Below are 16311 nucleotides of genomic sequence, written 5' to 3'. Positions count from 1 at the left end.
ATCATATGAAGTCACCATAAACAGATAAGACGACATAAGCTAACAGTTAATGATTATAAATATGTATAAATAGCCAATCAGCTATTATGATTACCATATTTGGACTCAGCCCAGTAAAATCCATGAGAAATGGCCCAAACGACCATGATTATAGACTGTTTCTTGTTAGGGTATATACTCTGACCACACACCTGGGGGGACTGGGGCATAGATGTGGATAAACAAGTACTTTGATTGTTTCTGTATCACTGTGGTCTTTATCCCCCCCTTGCTTCCTCTGTCTTTCTCATGCTGTGTGAAACCAAATAGTGTAGATATGTTGATCATCGCGCGCTCTCTGTTGATCTCTTTGCAGTGCGTCTCGATATTGGCTGCCAGCAGAGAGTCTGTGGGGCGCATGTCAATCCAGTTTTACCCACCGAAGGATCCCTCTTCCCTCGTTTGCCACGAAATTTCCAGAGAATATGAATCATCTTCCACCAAGAGCGGCTCCTTCTTCCCTTTCAGTGTGTTCTCTCCATCGTTCCCATTCATCCTGTGTGCCGGAGAGGTCCGCAAGACTCATTAGCACCCGCCTCTGTGTTTCATGCCGTGTTTCCCCAAAGGCATAACTAGCACCATTAGCCCAGGCAGCAGTGAGATTTCAAACTGCCTGGGCAGACGGATGCCTTCCAAACCAAAGTGTGCGCCTTTCTTTAATTAGCATTTTTCTAACATCAATATATTTTCCTCTGGCCTCCTAGGACCAAAACTCTGCCGAATTAATTATTAACAGCCTTGCTGTCTTCCACTTTCATTTTCTCCCACTTCCTCCTCTTCCTTTTAAGGCAGTCATGGTTTCCAAGATTCTGCCTCCAGTTGGATGTGAATGCGGGGCGGACATTCGGCGACAGCTCCATCCCTTAGGTATGCTTTAATAGCACACATTTTGTGCATAAAATGATCAATTTGAGTCCAAATCAAGAAGGCAGGCTGCATTAATGTCCATGAACGCTGGAGTGCACCAGGCTTCGGGGCCCACAGGACGCATTTAATTATGTTTACATTTGCCTCTACTCTAATTTAATGTCTACTGTCAGATTTTGGTATTCATTGTGCCAGCTTCTAAGCCATGCAGAATGAGAGTCACCTGCTGAAAATAGAGTGACTGCTTTTCAGAATTCCCCCAGGTGAAGAACAAAGAGTAATTCATTTTTTTCAATCTGTCACGAAAAGGAAGAAAAAGTGAGACCAGAGACTTTAAAAGGCAGGGATTGGACTGGAGGCACAATATGGCTGAGGAGATAAAGTTGAAAAAGAGCAAGATAACCCTTTTGCTTGGCTAGCCTTTGTGACAGAGTGAGAATAACCACAGCACAGGATTGGTAACCACCATAATTTCAGGTTAAACACAAACACCCCCCACTCAGTCCAGCAAATATACACACACACATTCATTGACACATATGCTGACAGAGTGAGCAGTCGTCTACCAAGCATGCGCTGCAAATGCTACGCTGTAAATAAGATCTAAGAACAGTTCAGCTGTTTGGGGTAAAATATGCAATAATGGTTTTTCATGACTGATTTATAGAACAAAGGCTGTTTAAGTAAACAGCCTTTTGCATCCAGCTGCTGCTTGTGGTTGAAAACAAATCTAGTAAATCGACATCAAATATCTGTTAGTCTGCCTCTGAATATTTTCTCATTTCTTCATGAGTGTACTCTCCACTTTAGTGTCTGCAACTAGTTCACTTAAAAATGTGGCTTCTGTGTTTTGGATAACGTCGCAAAACAGGAAGAAATGAGACTTTTTATTAGCTGATTATTTTCAGATGGATGGGGGTACTGATGTGTCGTCCTTTGGTTTTAACTGCATTTTAAAGCCGTGCCATGATGGAGTGCTATCAGCTAACACCAGCGAGCTTCAACAGACACACTCATGTTGTATAATTAGTGCTAAATAGTTAAACTAATAAACTTTGTACCATAGCAAGGATTTTGTTTGTGTTTGTTTTTGTCAGACCATCAACGAAAATGCTCCAAGTAAAAACATGGTGGATTGGTCCAGTTCAGTGATTTATGTCAGCACAGGTGGGGCGTAATGCCCAATTCCAGGAATCTCTGAACTTGGAAGTCACTGTCATTCACTGCTTCAGGTTGACCTCTGATACTCTGACCTCTGATATTGCACACATGCTTCTAAATGCTGTACAGTTGGCCAGCCTAACATGGGAATTTATGTTTTGCCCTTTATTTGAGCCAGCCTCAAGTGGCCACTAGAGGAACTGCAGGTGTGGAATGCAAAAATGTCCTTTTTTGCATTTCTTGAGGTCTTCTTTAGGAATAAAGTAATAACTGCTGAAATAATGTGTCACGGTCCTGGGTCTCCTGACCCAGCGTTTTTAGTTCTTTGTGATTTTTGTATTATTGTACTTGTGTGTGATTTATTCTATGGCTTCTAGTTTTGATCCCTTGCCCTTCATTTCTCTCTGTGCCCCCTCTGTTCTGTGTAATTGTGTGTCTTTGCATGTTTGAGTTTCTTGTTTTCTGTCCCTCTGCATTGTGCATTATGTTCTCATGGTTGGTCTTTTGTTACTCCCTCTAGTCTAGTCTCTTGTGTTCCAAGCTGAGTATTTCCCTGTGTATTTTGGTTCTTAGACCTCTGCCTTATGGTTTGTCTCTGTTTCTTAGTTGCTGTCTCCACTGTGTCAAGTTCGCGTCTCTGTGTGATACTTCCTGTTTTACTTTGATGGTCCGTGTCTTATGTGAATGCATCCTGCTTTGCTTGTCTCGTCAGTCCTGATTTCTCCCAGCTGTGCTCTCCTTCTGTGTCTCATTCCCCTCGTTACTTCCCAGTGTATTTAAGCCGTGTGTTTCTCTTTGTCAGTGTCGTAGTCTCCCTCATGCTGTGTGTGATTCTCCCTGTGTCTCCTGGTATACTTTATGATTAGCTTTCCCAGTTTAGTTTTGTATTGCCTGTGTTCTAGTTTTCCAGCAATTAAAGCTGTGCTTTTGAGTTCAAGTTCTGTCCCCGTGAGTTTGGGTTTGGGTCCTCTCCTGCCTACCACACAGCCGAAACATGACATAATGATTAATAAATGTAACATAAGAGGAAATTTGGTCTGAAGGACCCATCAAATCACAGGTCCTAGACATATGCTGATAATAATACAGATAGAATACACTCAAAAAAATGAAACGTTGACTTTAATTAAAATTATTTTGTCAACAGGTTCCACGAAATTGAATTATGTTAGTTTAAAGCAAAAATCTTTAGTTCATCTAATTTAAAAAAAACTACTTAAGATTAACAAGACATATTTAAGACTAACTAAATCAAGTTATGTTGTATGAACATAGATGATATATTTTCAGGTTAGATAGTTTAGATTAGTTACTTCAACACATTTCTTATTTGTGGCAGTAAAATGTTAAATTTAAGTTAGATTAATTCAAATATTATATTTTCAGCCACCTTGTGCTTTATTAATTAGTTTTACATAAATCTATTTTGTCAACAGGTTCCACACAAATGAATTAAGTACATCCAACTTATTTTTTAAAATTTCTTTTATTGCCAACACATTCAGTGAGCATTTGTGTAAACCCAGTCCAAAATAAAACACAACAGCTCATTAGGGTTAGTAATTAACAGTATGTAGACAGATGCAACATCAAGACTTTAAATTAAATGTCTGTATCTACCAGAAATAGAAGAAGAAAAAAAAAACGCATTGAAGATCACATAACACATTGATAAGATGACACTTGAGTTATGCACATGTGATGCTAGTAAGGTCTGTGAGTGTTTTTTTCTTTTAGTGTCTAAAATGGATAGCAAAGTTGCTATTTGCAATGATTGCTTAGGGTCAGTCCAGTAACACAATGCCAATGAAGTGCTTTCCTTTAACAATGCAAAGTGAAGTGTCCACCTCAACAGCCACAATTTAAAAAAAATTTATGTAACAACAACAATAATAATAATAATAATAATAATAATAATAATAATAATAATGATAATAAATAGTCCACTGATATTAGCAATCAAAGAAAATTACATCACCATCCCAAATAAAACTTTAACAAAACATGCCAACATTATGGTCTAACAATACAACAGCTTGTCAGCGTTCAGTTTTTTTGCAACAGCACAGCAGTAACCATTTAACACTCGCCACTGTCAACATTTATTTTACCAGTGTTTGGGCAAAAAACTTCAGATGTAAACATTTTAACATGGAAACAATTGTTCGTCTTTAAAAGTCCACAAAATATACATTCATCCTGCATTCCCAACTTGGATGATCTGATATCCTCGTGTTGGTGTTGTTCCCAGACCATCATGAAAATGTTGTTCCAGGTTCAACATTGCAAGTGACCAATCACATTGTTGTGACGTTATTCTTTTGCGCGCCAAGCCATTTGTGCATTTATGAAATTCCAATGTTACAAGGACAATATCAATTCTGCTTAATGTTTATTAAAGGGTTACGGTTAGGGTTAGGGTCAGTTGATCGGCGGACAGAGGCGGTTTCACGCAGCTTAAGTACAGTTTTTTGTTTTACGCCGTTTTTTCCCGAAGTCGCAAAAGTATGACGTCACAACATTCTGATTGGTCACTTGCAATGTTGATCCTGGAACAACATTTAGTATGATGATCTGGGAACAACACCAACACGAGGATATCAGATCAACCTCCTAACTTACCCTTATTTTTAGTATGTATTGCAATTACCTTTACAATGCACACAATGTAACACAAACTGAATATGAACATATTTCCACCTCATAACAATATGCCTTGAACGCTAATATACACACCACCCTTCAACATTTCTGGTGCAGTATCATCTCTCAATTAAATCCTTTAAATCTCAATACTTTTGATTGTCTCTTACTAGCCCCCCCACAACAGTAAAATCTCTCAAATTGTAGTAGTTTACAAACTTTTCAAAATGTTCTAAATTTCTCTTAAATGTAATTTTCCCGTTATCTGTCATTTACAAATTACCATTTTATTCCCATTCAGCCTCCGAAAAACTTCTGTCCATCTGACAGAACATTCATCATCCAAATTAAAGGTTGGCTTATTCATTCAGTGTATTCTTGAGCAACTGTACCTTGGTCAAGAGTCTGCTGACATACAGATGAAGGAAGAGCTTCTGAAGTACTTCAAAGAAAGCTTTCAGTCTTGAGGTTAACTGAGATTCAGTGCATATATCCCACCCATTAAGAGTGCACATGCAGAGGCCAGGTCTTCCAGGTCATGCAGGACACACTAGATGGTTATACCCACATCGGCTGGAGGAGTGCTGGCATCAGCTCTTTCGATGGTAAAGATAGCAAGGGTAATTTGTTCCAGCTCCCTCTGAACAGCTGTAGCTTAGACACAAAAACATAGAAAAATGGCATCCAGTTTTAAAAAAAGAAAGAAAAAGGGCCAAAGCTACCCTTTAATGACGTAAACACAATATTAGGAACATGCACCCCAGTGCGCCACTATTTCAGACTACAGATTCAACGATAAATATAAATAGTTTGGGTATACAAGAAGATTTCCCAAAACATTTAAACAGGTTCCATGCAAATTACAACAACAACAACAACATTACAACATGCAACAACATTAGTTATTCAAAATTTGGTTTAATACAGATAAAAAACAAAACTAAAATTACCAACCAATTATTCTTTGAAGAGGATGCTTGGGTCTTCATTCAGGTAAAAAGGTAGTGCCCTGAGGACACACTCCCTCCCCTTTTCAATAGTTTCCTTCTGTAGAGAGTGGCAGAGATACAGGAAGAGAAAACAGATATACTTTAGGATGACAGAAACTCACATTATACGCAAAATGAATGACATATCCACTGCACAGATAGACATGTACACAAGACCAACTAATCATCACATGGACATGAATAGTTAACCTGTTGGGCAGGGTTTCCACCACATTATATATGTCCATAATGGAGGTAAAGACAAACTAATACATCATCTTTTTTGCATTCAAAACATAACATAAAAACATTCACTTCTGGTTTAACCTAAATCGAGGGATCAGATTTTACATATGTTTAGGTAATTAAAATTTTCAACATTTTGAGTACCAAACTTTGTCTTGCTTAATATAAATGTAAGTGCACTGTGCAGCTACCATACACTAGCTGTTTAAATTTGAAAATGATCTTATTAGCCATAATATTTTGCTACCAACAGAATAACGCACCTGTGTGGCTGGGGCCAAAGTTTGTCTAATTTTCTTCCCTGCAACGCCTCCTTTTTTCTTGAAGACTTTTATGAGCTGGTCAGTGTATTGGTCAAGTTGTGTAAAAAGCCTTGGAACATGTGCAGCAGTAGTAATCCTCACATATTCTGCTTCCACCTGAAAATATGTCAACAAACACAACATACTGTACTGTAAATATACATACTATATGTACACATATACAAACTAAAACTAATGTAGTAAGACCTCATTAAAGCTATAATTTTAACACAAACATTTACACAAAATGCTAATGGAGCCATTACAGCTTTTATTGTTATTTATCAAGTTCCAAAAAATATTGATCACAGCTGATCTGAAAAGAATTTCATGCCTCAGGCCCTTGAACTGCAACCTTTACCATGGTTCAGATGTGGAGAAGAAATAACAGGGGCATGGGATGGGTCACAAAAGAAAACTTAACTTATAAAACAGTTTTGTTTTTAAAAGTATAACAGTTCACATACCACATACAAGCTCAGCAATACCACATACACCACATCAGTATAGGAGGGAGCAGGTAAAGGCAGGATCTGAGATTTATAAAGTAAAACAAGAAATTCATTACTTAATTTCAAGAAGCAAATTATTGTTTGAATTACAACTAAATAAAATACTACTCAGAAGAAAAGCAAGAGATTGACACTGCCATGTGCTAACTTTCTATAGAAGCAATTATCACCAGGTCTGTCGACCTCCATTGTCTGTCCACTCATATGTCTTGAATAATTTTATTAAAAAAATTAAGTGTGTACTTTCACAAACTGTAATTTATAACTACATTGATATGTATAACTCCGCTAGGAAACATGCTGTATTTACAGACCATTTTTACATAATACAGATTACTGATAGAGCAGAACAATGGTGTCACAGTGGCTTTCGCCCTTGACTTTTTGGATTTTAAATGTCACTTTATGCTATCCTTGCTATCCTATTCGATATTTCCGACTCTCGGATTACAGAAAAGGAATCCCAAGAAAGCAAATGGAAAAATAACCCCTTGAAAGAATAACCCCATGAACCCCTGTAGCTAATCCCTTAATAAAACAAAAAACAATAAAAATGTTTCTTACAGTCCACAAAATAAGCATGTCCAGGACCCAGTAAAACTAATGTAAAACAAGCGCACGCAAACGATATAACATGTCTTGTAAGACAAACGCAAAATATAACCATGCTGGACATATAGATACTACACAACATAGTCAAAGAAAAAAGTGGTCTTACCTCTCAAAGAAACAGTAGCTTGGCGCCAAAACAGCCTTTTTCAGTTAAATTTGAAGTCTTGTGCATGAGCAGGCACAAGCCGTGAAACCTTCTTGTTCTGCGCGGTTTCATTACAACTGTTTTTGCATTACTGCCACCTTGTGGATATACAAGGTATATCGATCCTAATTGACTTAACTTAAATGTTATGCGATCAAGTAACACATTAGTATTATGTACGTTGAATAATAGACACAATTACGTAGACTTGATTAGAAAAACATATGTTAACTTAACAAAAACATATATTTTAAGTAAAATGAAAATAAATAATTAATATACACTGAACAATCCACCTCATTCATTTTTTTGAGTGTAGAAAACAAAGCACCAAACATTAGTGTAATTAAAACATACAACAAACCTAATGTCTTAACCAAACTGCATATTACCTGCAAAAAAGCAGAAATAAAGTACTATCAAAGATCTGTGTGCAGAACAAGAGTTGGGATGCCTGGGCGGCAGCATCTCTGCTGGGGACAGGAAGAGACTGAAAAGGGCCAGCTCTGTTCTAGGATGCCCTCTGGACCCAGTGGAGGTGGTGAGTGACAGGAGAACGGCGGCTAAGCTGTCATCCCTGATGGACAACATCTCCCACCCCATGCAGCAGACTGTGACAGCACTGAGCAGCTCCTTCAGTGGGAGACTGCGGCACCCACGGTGTGGGACGGAGAGATTTCGCAGGTCTTTCCTCCCCACTGCTGTCAGACTCCACAACAAAGACTTTAACTGAACAAACACACACATCCATACATGTGCAATAATCCTTTCTGGCATCGTTGTATTTTTACTCAGTTGTATATAGTATTTGTATTCTATTTTTATCTTATTGTATATTTATTTTATTTTATTCTACTGTATATAGTATTTTATTTTATTCTATTCTGTACAGTTGTGTACTGTATTTATTCTTATTGTATTCTAATTTTTGCCTCATAACTTTTGCACTGTCCACTTCCTGCTGTGACAAAACAAATTTCCCACGTGTGGGACTAATAAAGGTTATCTTATCTTATCTTTTCCTTCTTCTGATGTTTGTTATTTCCATTTGTAGTAATTTATTTTGGCAGCTCTGTTTGGGGACCTCCCTGCCCTTTGTATGTACACATGAATAGCCAGAGGTTGGGAGAGCAGCAGCAACACCACAGCACAAAACAGAGCAGACAACAGCTGTCTGTTGTAGATACAGACGACTGCAGACAGCACGGACAGGTAGTCATCCTTTTTTTGAGGTTCTGTAAGTCCATGTTCACTTTCTGTCCACAAACCGTAGGTCCCTCAGACCTAACCTAGCAGACGCAGAAGCACAACAAGCCTGTCGGTCAGACACAATAGTTGGAGGTGAGTTGCAAAGTGATTTGCAGATGTGTAGCAGTGATGCACATCTGCAGGAGGTGGGCTGATATGGATGGATGTGTGTCTTTGTGAATCTTACTTTGTTTGCCTTGTTATGTATGTGTGTGTGTGTGTGTGTGTGTGTGTGTGTGTGTGTGTGGGGCTGAGCCTGGGTGGGTTTGGGGATTGCCGAACCAGGTCTCTGTGGGACATGGTCATGGAGGGTGGTGCAGGATTTCCCTGTCAATTTCGGCTTTGTATAACCACACAGATGAATGTAATAATAAAATACAAACAAGAAAAAAAAAGAAAATACTAACAAGATGACCCTGTAAAGAGTCAGCAGTGCTCCTCTTTGTTAAGTAAATGTGTTTGGCACAACAACAAAAAAGAAAGGATCTGCTCTGAGTCCTGTTTTGTTTGCACTGGTGATGGACAGGCTGACAGATGAGGTCAGGCAGGAGTCTCCGTGGACTCTGATGTTTGCAGATCTGTAGTGAGAGTAGGGAGCCGGTGGTACAGAGTGTGGAGAGGCGGAGGTATGCTCTGGAGAGAAGAGGAATGAAATTCAACGGGAACAATAAGACGGAATACATGTGAGTGTGTGTGAATGACAGGGAGACAGGTCGAAAGGTGAACATGGGGGAAGAGGTCGCGAATTAAATAGGTGGGTTCAACCATCCAAAGCAACAGACGGTAAACAAGAGATGCGAAGTGAGGATTAGAAATGAGCATGACAGTTGAACGGTTTAAAGACAAAGTCAGGCGAAGCTGACATGGTTTGGACGTGCAGAGGAGGGAGGCTGGATATACTCGGCAAAAGATGTTGAAGATGGAGCTGCCAGGTAGAAGGAAAAGAGGACAGGAAGATTCATGAATGAAGTAGGACATGCAGAGCATTGATGTGACAGAGGAAGATGCCCGGGATCGGGGGGATCTACAGGGGTGGCGTGGGGGCCATGTGCCACCCTGAAATGATCTCTTGCCACCCTAGTTTTGCATGTGACAGCGTTGTTTGTTTAAAAAAAAAAGCCAGCATTAACACTTTGAGCATGCTACAGTGAGATGGTTCAGCCCATAGTGTGGACTGGCTTTATTTCTTGTTGTCAGTAACAATGGATGCTTATGATGCCAGAGCACACCTGTGTTTTAGATTTTAACACTGGTGGTTGATTGGTACACTCTGGAGGTGGAATGAAGGTGAGTGTTATTAACCCTCTGGGTCAACGGGCACGTCGGTGCCTCCAAATCACATGACCGATTTAAGGTTTGAAATTCAAACTGTATGCCAGTTTGAAGATTTTGTTAATAGGCCAATAAAACCAGATTTATGTAAAAAAAAATATAAGCGATGCTTTTTTCTGAACGCTGTCGTCGTGTTTAGTGCAGGAAGAAACCGTAAAACTGCATTTTCAAGGACAGCACAAAAAAAGAAATTACAAAATGCCACTCCTTTCCTATTGGTGGAAAAATCACCATGTCGACCAATAAAAAAGTTATATGGCAGCACGTGACATTTGGTTGTTTAGGATGAGGGGGAAGTTTTGGGAGTGACGGTGGAGGGAATAAGCAAGTGGGAGAGAGAGAGAGAGCTACAGTGTTTTGAGATGTGAAAAATGAATCAATCAAAAATAGTGCGGCATCTTATTGTGACAAACAAATTGAAGATGAAAATAAAAGTAGTCAGAAATGGCCAGTTCCACCCTGGACTCCAGAAGCTTAACCCAATAAATGATGAAAAATTACTGTGGATTGTGTGTAAATGTAAGAATGTAACAATTTGATACTTATTTTAAAAAGGCTTTGATTTTGCCATCCCATTTGTTTTCCATAGCACCATAAGAACATTTTTCTGGCTCCGCCCCTGCCAGGGATGGGATGAGATTGAAGCAGGTGAGCCCTAAAGGGAGCAGCCAAAAAGCAGAAGGAACAGAAGAAGGAAGCAGGCATCTGAAAACACCTTAACATGGATTAAATGCTGCCCCTGGTCTGTGTGAAGTGTTAGTAAAATTCAGCAGACTGTAATTACAAAAAACTAAATTTAACACATATCCAGCGAACCCTCCCACACGAGGGGCACAAATTAGCCGATCAATGCTTCATAAAATTCATGTCTTTTTCTATTTCATTCAAGCCTATAGCATCTTCACAAAGTTTACCCCGGTGGTTTCTCTGCTCTGTGCATAACTGCTTCTGCAAATTTCACAACATTTAATGCAAAGCCTGCGCAACGAGAGAAAACAATCAATATTACTGACAAGCCCAAAAGCCTTTGAACGGGATAGGGAGTTCTCACCTGAAATGGCTTAAGGCTGAAATACTGGTGAAACTGGCTTTGTTAAGATCGTGTGTATTCTCGAGAAGCTGCGTGTGAACTAACCTTGAAAATCCTTGGAGAGGGAATGAGAGCCTAACGCAGCAGATCAAAGATAAAAATGACAGCGCTTGGATCAGAACACCAGGTAAAAGTAGTTCAAAAGAGTGGCGTCAATTAGCATTTGAATACTTCTTACAGGTAGCAGGAAGTTTTAATGTCACATTAAGGAGACAGTCCTCTGGTAATAAACATCAAAATCCCTTTCCCACGTTTCATTTGAACAGTTACATAATGTCCTCTACGGCTCTGAAGGAGCTTTGTCAAGTCTGACAAAATCACTGTGATGATGTCATAGTGATGTAATCAGGAGACAAAATGATAAAACTGGTGCAGTTTGAAAAAGATGGGTGTAGAATAGACTGGAGGGGTTGAGTGACAAACACTATCAAGTTGCATGATGGAAGAGGAGGATTTAGAGTTTCTGGTGACACATGCGTGTGGGTAAGGATACCTGAGCTCTGTTAAATCATTCTTTTCATCCCCCAATATTGTAAGAGAGCAATACTAAATCATTGTAGTGCATATCATAGATATGAACTTTATACCGAGAGAACCATGGATCCATTAATTCCCTATGAACAAGATCTGGTGAGGAAAAACCTTGTAGCAGGAAGAGGCCTCCATGACAACTAGGCTCCAGCAGGGGAATCCATGTGCTTGTGAGCAGCTGAGGGAGGGAAAAGAGGAGCATAAGGAGATGACGAACAGCAGTACGGACTATAGCTGTGAACTCATCAGCTGTCGTCTGAGGAAAACAATAGGACTTCCTGTCCAGTCTGCAGGTAACTAACCCAAGTCCCGCTAGTATTCACAAAGTTACTAAAAAGGAAAGGTGTCATCTATGTTTGATCCACTTGTGGTAATTCAGCCAGTAGTTCCTTTACTGCCATCCACACAGACTGTTTAACTCCACGTAGCCAAAGCCCCCCCCCTCCCCCAGGAAATCCTGAATTGGATAAGTGGAAGAAATTGCATTGATGGATGTTCATTCTATATAAATCACATCATAGATTTATCTTTCTGTGTGTGTTTGCTATCACGGCAAGATGTGTTAAGAAAGCCTCATAATGTAGCTAGAACCCCCATTGTGGTTTCAAGACCTCTGGCAGATGTGACTGTCGCTCCGTCTGTGTGTTTGTGGATAAGACAGCTCTGCAAATATTCCAGATACAATCAGGAAGCCTGACAAGTTCAGTTCTACGACGTTCCAGTAACCCTGCGAGCTCTGAGTACAGGACACTGGAAGCAGGTCAGACAGTCAGTGGGCACATTACCCACCTCCTAACACACACACACACACACACACACACACACACACACACACACACACACACACACACACACACACAAAGTGTGTGTGTAATATTTTCACATGGTGTGGGTGTGGTCTAACACTCGCTGGCATCACAGCCAGTGCGAGCCCATGAGTAGATGGTCTCTAGTTAATATTTGTCTGAGATTGCAGTTATATTTTAATGCCTTCATGCATTAATAAACAAACAAACAAACACATAAATAAATAAAAATGGCCCTTTGCTCTGTCTGCTGATTTTTAATTGGCTGTTTTTCCTTGCAGAGAGCAGCCCAGTCTCTATGAGATGCTTGTATAATTAGGACTCCAGTCTGTCAGCCTGCACCAGGTCCATATGTTTGAACTCATGCAGCCTCATCTCGCACGGCTGGTCCGATCTCCTCAATTTGATCCAGATTATTGTAACACCCTCAGGGCAGGCTGCTGCTGCTGCTGTGGATCAGAAATTTGATTCCTTTCCGGGTTGTGCTTTTCTGTTCCTTATATTTCGTGGCATGACTTGTTGATGCCGTGTTGTTGTGTTGTTGGGGTTTTTGTTTGAGTGTGTTGCTGTAGGGAGTAGCGATGGGTATTGATTAGGTTTTATCCGATACCAGTACCAAACCGGTACTTTTGAAACGGTGCTGGTGCTCAAACGGTGCTCAAACCGGTGCTTAAAGAATGGAGAACACAAAATTGGTCCAAAAACCTCTCATGTTCAGCTGTTTTTTGTAAAAAGATAACAATGTTAGCCTTTTCTGCAGCTATGGGGCATATATGGCATCACTCTTGGCTGGAAGCAGTGCTTAAACAATGGAAAAAACACAAACTTTGTCCTAAACCTCTCATGTTTAACTGTTTTCCACTTTTTCTTTGGTCATTTTAGCCTTTTTGGCCAGGGTGAAGGGAGTATCTGCCATCAAACAAGAAGACAGCAGCATGTAGCTATGATGATGTTTGCTAGTTCACCTTACATGCATTAATGTAATAACGTGGTTAGCCTACTCAACGTAAATTACACACGAACAACATTAAGCTACTCCCGCAGAGAAGAACGGCTGCTGCTGCATCATCATCCTCATCATTTCTGCTACACTGGCAGGGCTACGGGCCAGGACTCTCCTCTTCGGGTTTTTGGGGGATGTTGCTAACTCCGGGTCCGATAACAGGCACCACACCCGCAGTAGATGTGCTCGGTGTGAGGTCTCGCAGCAAGCTATCAAATACGGCGCATTTCTCGGCTTTTAACAAAACGCTATGCGTCGCCAGGTGTTTCATCAGATTTGAGGTGTTACCTCCTTTGACAGTATCACAGTATCAGCTTAAAGCACTTGTTGCTGCTGAGTTTGCATCTTTTGCTGTGAAGTACAGCCAGACTTTGACCGCTTCGCCTTGGGCATTTTTAATCTGTAGCTCTGCTCTAAAAGAACGTACGTACCTGGGCCCGCCTACTACGCTTGCAAAGGTAAAATGATTGGCTGGAATCCGAAGTGTATGACATCTCAGGAAAAATAAAGCACCAAAATGTGCGCTGCTTTTCGGTCTGGTTACTGCCGTTTATGTCAGAATGGCACCGGATACCGGTACCCATCCATAGTAGGGAGTGTGTAGTATGAATGTAAAGGGAAATGAGTAGTAACACTTGTACCCATGTTGATTGTGCGTTGATCCGTTGCTCTCAGGGTCTGTAGGGGGATCGCGCCTCTCTTCCCTTGTGCAATACAGACGAGGATTCATCGCAGCACATACAAAGTTTCACAAGCACACCCACAGCATGTGTCATAATTGGATTACTCTTTAAAAAAAGCCAAATGTAGCAAACCTCTTTTAAAGTAAATATGATAATCAGCAAGCCGGGCAGAAAGCTCCACAGCAGTGCACCATCGCCTTTTCTTTAGCAGTTGTGGAAACAGATGCTGAATGAAAACAAAAGCAAATAAACAAGGTTGGAACAGAAAGCTTTATTTATTTATTTGTATCATCATCAAAGCCTTTTTAAGTGCACATTATCCAATTCTTTGAGCATCGCATTCACAGCTCAGCCTGGATACAATCGTGTCTGCCTGTTAACCTATAATACCGTATATCAACATCATTATGCCAGAGGTGTTTGTTGAATCGCTTTGAGCGATCGAGTTTAAACACTTTGATATGTTAATGTTTTCAATTAGAAATCACTTCTCGCATCCTCTGGGCATCTTTATTTTTTATTGTTAGTCTATGTTCAAAGTACACGTACACATTAATAACTTATCTATTATTTTAAGTGGTTTTATCTGTCTGAAACAGGGAGAGGTGCTTGATGACGCACAAAGACAAAAGCGTGAGGCTCGTGCACTGATGAAACATTAGAAGAACAAGCTTTTATCTGTGCGTGTAATGTGTTTAAAATGAACAAGGACCGTTATGTTGCTGTTTATCTGAAAAACAAATGAGTGAAACGTTTTCTTGTTTCAAAATTTTCCATTGCATTAAATATGTTTCTGAGAGCAGCGGCATGTGTCGCAACAAAGCAGGAAAGAGCAAAGAATACAGTTACTGTGCAAACAATTCAAACTATGACTCGTTTCTTTATAGTTTGCTTAGAAAATGGAAATTGATGCAACAATTTATTGAAACAGACATGAAAATACAGTAAATAAGGCATAAACAGAGGATACAATTACACCAAGCTTCAAATCAATATTTGGTATGACTACCTTCAACACAGTCGGAGTTCTCTTAGTCAAGCTTTATGGTCGTTTCTTTAAGTCCTCAGGAGCAGTTCTCAGGCTTCTTGAAGGACGTTGAAAGCTCGTCTTTGGATGTCGGTTGCACTTTGCTCTGTCAGGATGATCCCACGCTGCTTCAGTAACGTTGAGGTCCGGGCTCTGGGGAGACCAATCCACGACTGATAGTGTTCCACTGTATTCAAAGAGCTTGGAAAGAAAGGCGTCTGGACTTCTTCAAGTTGCTTGAAGATGTTTCACGTCTCATCTGAGAAGTTTCTTCAGTTCTACGGTCAAATTTGACCAGGTTAGCCTCTGTGGAGCTGTTAGAAGTACAGTGACCTCTGTCTGCTGACTGAGGTCAACTTACTGGGTGTTTTGGCTCTAAACTGGGCCACAAGGACAGCCCAGCTGCTTGTAGATGTGCACAGACATAATATTTTCCTTATCTGGAGAGCAGACGTAGGAGGGACTTTATGAAATGCCACCATGAAAATGACACCTTGGTACAAAATACCATCAGCCTCATTCCCCTATAGCTCAACACAACAGTCAGAAAGTATAAAGTAGATTTTCTTCTTATTTCATGCTTTTTATTGAACTTTTCTGTATATTGTGATTGCGTGCTGTTTTTTTTATTTTATTCTTTGTATTCTGTTCAGCAGTTCTACAGAAGACAGTCTCAAAGTCTCCCTGCAAAACACTACATTATGTTATCTAAGTCAGTCTAAGGTAGTTGATTTTATTTATTTTTTTAAAGCCCATTTTTGATCCCCGCCTGCTTCCCCGGAGGGGCTCAAGCTTCAAAAGCAGGACGACTTTCTAGGATACTTGTTCTATTTCGCCCATTTTTGAACTGCCAGTTGGAATAAATTTAACAGTAAAATGTTTTATACTGTAAGTTATTCTTCGACCAACTGTGACTTGAAGTATTAGCATATGTATTGGATGGGAATGGGATGGGGGAGAATGCTGCTTTGTGAGAACTCTTATGCCTTTAGCCTCAAAGCTCTGCAGAGCTTTGTCATTCAAATCATCCCAAGGGAGAAAACTGTGAAATAATCAGAGGGAAAAATGGAAGAGG

General features: G+C 40.1%; 1 long non-coding RNA gene across 2 annotated transcripts; it reads right to left on the bottom strand.

Moving 5' to 3' along the window:
* Positions 1-3534: 3534 nt before the first annotated feature.
* On the bottom strand, positions 3535-7828 carry LOC146557475 (uncharacterized). 2 transcript variants are annotated; one of them, XR_014888627.1, is made up of 5 exons: positions 7478-7828; positions 6715-6780; positions 6209-6364; positions 5665-5757; positions 3535-5364 (listed from the first exon to the last, which is right to left on the bottom strand). It is a non-coding gene; the product is annotated as an uncharacterized LOC146557475 (long non-coding RNA). The 2 variants fall into 2 exon arrangements; XR_014888626.1 differs by having other exon boundaries at positions 6715-7828.
* Positions 7829-16311: the final 8483 nt, after the last annotated feature.

Source organism: Mchenga conophoros, linkage group LG15 (assembly GCF_057382185.1).
Source record: "Mchenga conophoros isolate Kocher_MC1m ecotype Shallow Benthic linkage group LG15, M_conophoros_male_GT1.1, whole genome shotgun sequence".
Lineage (NCBI taxonomy): Eukaryota > Metazoa > Chordata > Actinopteri > Cichliformes > Cichlidae > Mchenga > Mchenga conophoros.
The sequence above is the reverse complement of the archived record's forward strand: the minus strand, read 5'-3'. Positions and strand labels throughout refer to the sequence as shown.